Raw genomic sequence first — 2,241 nt, 5'->3', positions numbered from 1 at the left:
ATCTCAGCTGCTCTGTTTTCACCTCTTCAAGGTTTCAGTGTGGACCTGGACCACGTGCAGGGCCTGGCCCCCAACCACACCGTGGTGCTTGAAGTGCGCTTTGAAAGTGCCCACCAGCCCCAGGGTGACATGGATGTGCTGCTGCCCATAGAGGTACCACAGCTCTTGGGGCAGCCAGCAGGCTGGGCACAGCAGCAGATGTCACTTGGACCCTCCACTGAATTCTCTGTCCTTCTCCAGGTGACAAAAGGCCCCACATATAACATCCGCCTCCATGCCACCGTGTCTGAACTGTCGCTCGAACTCTCCAAGAACAGACTGCACTTCTCTGACATCCTCATTGGGCAGTGCCAGGTTGAGACCATCCAACTCCACAACTGGTTCCGAGTACCCTGCAAATGGTTCATTACTGGCACCAAGCCTGTTCTGAAGGTAAAGCACAGGCGACATTGAACATGTAACTTCTTGGTTGTGTTTTCTTTCTGTCTCTTGCCCTTTCTGCTCCTGTGGCTGCCTGAGCATTTGGATCTACAGTGCATTTGAGGAAGCTTCTGAGGGTCTGGATCCAGGCTGGTTTGCCTGGACCTGTTCCATTAGCTGATGCTTTGCTTTTCTGCCATCTTTGCCCATTCCTCCTCCTCTGACGACAGTAGTTCCCTATCTGCCTGCCCTGTCTACAGGTTTGAATTCCAGCTCTAGGCTTTGGGGCCACACTTGCTTTGGGTGTGGGTGCACCATATCAGTGTCTCAGAGCATGAGAAGACCTCACACAATTGATTTCTGTGCCCAGAACAATCACCTCAAATACACGACACCAGCCGTACCTCAGAAGCAGCAGGCGCTGGAGGATGAGCCCTGTCCCTTTGAAGTGAAGCCCTCCAAAGGAATCCTTGGTGCAGGAAAGTGGCGGAACTTGCAGATCCGGTTTACACCCAAGGAGGAGGTGAGATTGGCAGGTGTCAGCCCAGGAGGCCTGTCAGGGCTGTCTGGAAATGAGGGCTTGGTGCAGAGGGTGTGGTATGAGCTCTGCCTTCACAGGGAGCTTTCTGCCAGGCCCATACTCAGCGTGGCTCAGTTCACCCCACAGAGCATTCCCATGAGATGTGCTTTGAAATGCCCACAGGGACCTTGCACAGAGAGCATCAGGGCTGCCTCTCAGCATATGGGGGCAATGTGCCCAACTCTCCTCAGCCTCCCCCTTGCCTGGCTGTATTTGCAGCTGCAACACTCAGTACAGAGCAGCTGCCCACTTGCAGAGGATAATCCTGGAATGGCCAGTCAAGGCTCATCCTGCTGCAGGACTGACAGACAAAACAGCCACCACACACCTTCCTGGGCATGGTGGGACAGTCACCTGTAGTGGTGTGCTGCCAGCAGTGCCTGGGGCTCTGGCCTGCCTGTACATTCCCATGCATCTGGGGATTCAACTTAAAGGATGGAGCATTCCCAAAAGTAGTTTGCCTGTGGCCGCTGGGTCTTGGAAACTGGTAGTGTGTAACAGCATGGACACAAGTGCTTCTGTGCTCACAAACAGTCCCAGGGATCTTTTAATTGCTCAAGAGATGTAACCATCTTTTGTCTGGCTTGGACCAGAGCCAAACACTAAGCAGAGATGTTGACCCTTATTTCTGGCCAGTGAGAGCTGATTTGCCTCTCTCCTGGAGCTGATGTTTGCCTGATGCAGCAGTGCCAGGACAGTGTCTGGACACTGTAACCCCGAGGGCCCTTCCCATGAGCATTGCACTCCTGCATGACTAGGGGAAAATGTCTGACAGTCCATTGTACATGCATCTGCTACCAAATACCCAGATACAGTGCACACCAGGATTCATCCCAGTTACTCAGACCAGGACACAGATGCTGTAGTCCCTAGCAGAAGTAAATATATGGTTTCCATTCACCTTGGAGGGACTGATAACACCCTGGCCTTGGGGCAAGAGTTGTATTTGGGGTCCTGTCACCTGGATGAGTTTTCTCCACTTTTCTCTTTTCAGAGGTCTTACAGGAATGAGCTGGAGTTAAACATTTGTGGGAGCAGCAATCACTTAAAGCTGCACCTCTCAGGACAAGGTCTGGAGCCACGGTTGGAGTTCAACCCCCCAGCACTAAAGATGGGATGGGTGCTGGTGGACAGCGATGGGGTGGAGGCCACAGCAGTGGTGAGGAACCCATGCGACTTCCCCATTGAGTTTTGCTCCCTGGATTTTGATGAGCAGTACCTTGAGGAGAAGAAGGTGAGAA

The 2,241-nt window shown here is 52.9% G+C and overlaps 1 long non-coding RNA gene across 1 annotated transcript; it reads left to right on the top strand.

Annotated features, from left to right (window-relative positions):
* The first annotated feature begins 210 nt into the window (after nt 1-210).
* On the top strand, nt 211-2,031 carry LOC144247044 (uncharacterized). The gene is made up of 3 exons (XR_013340739.1): nt 211-432; nt 791-943; nt 1,995-2,031. It is a non-coding gene; the product is annotated as an uncharacterized LOC144247044 (long non-coding RNA).
* The last annotated feature ends 210 nt before the right edge of the window (nt 2,032-2,241 follow it).

The sequence above is a fragment of the Lonchura striata genome, chromosome 13 (genome assembly GCF_046129695.1).
Source record: "Lonchura striata isolate bLonStr1 chromosome 13, bLonStr1.mat, whole genome shotgun sequence".
In the NCBI taxonomy this organism is placed as follows: Eukaryota; Metazoa; Chordata; class Aves; order Passeriformes; family Estrildidae; genus Lonchura; species Lonchura striata.
Note: the sequence above shows the minus strand (reverse complement) of the source record. Positions and strands in the feature narration are given on the sequence as shown.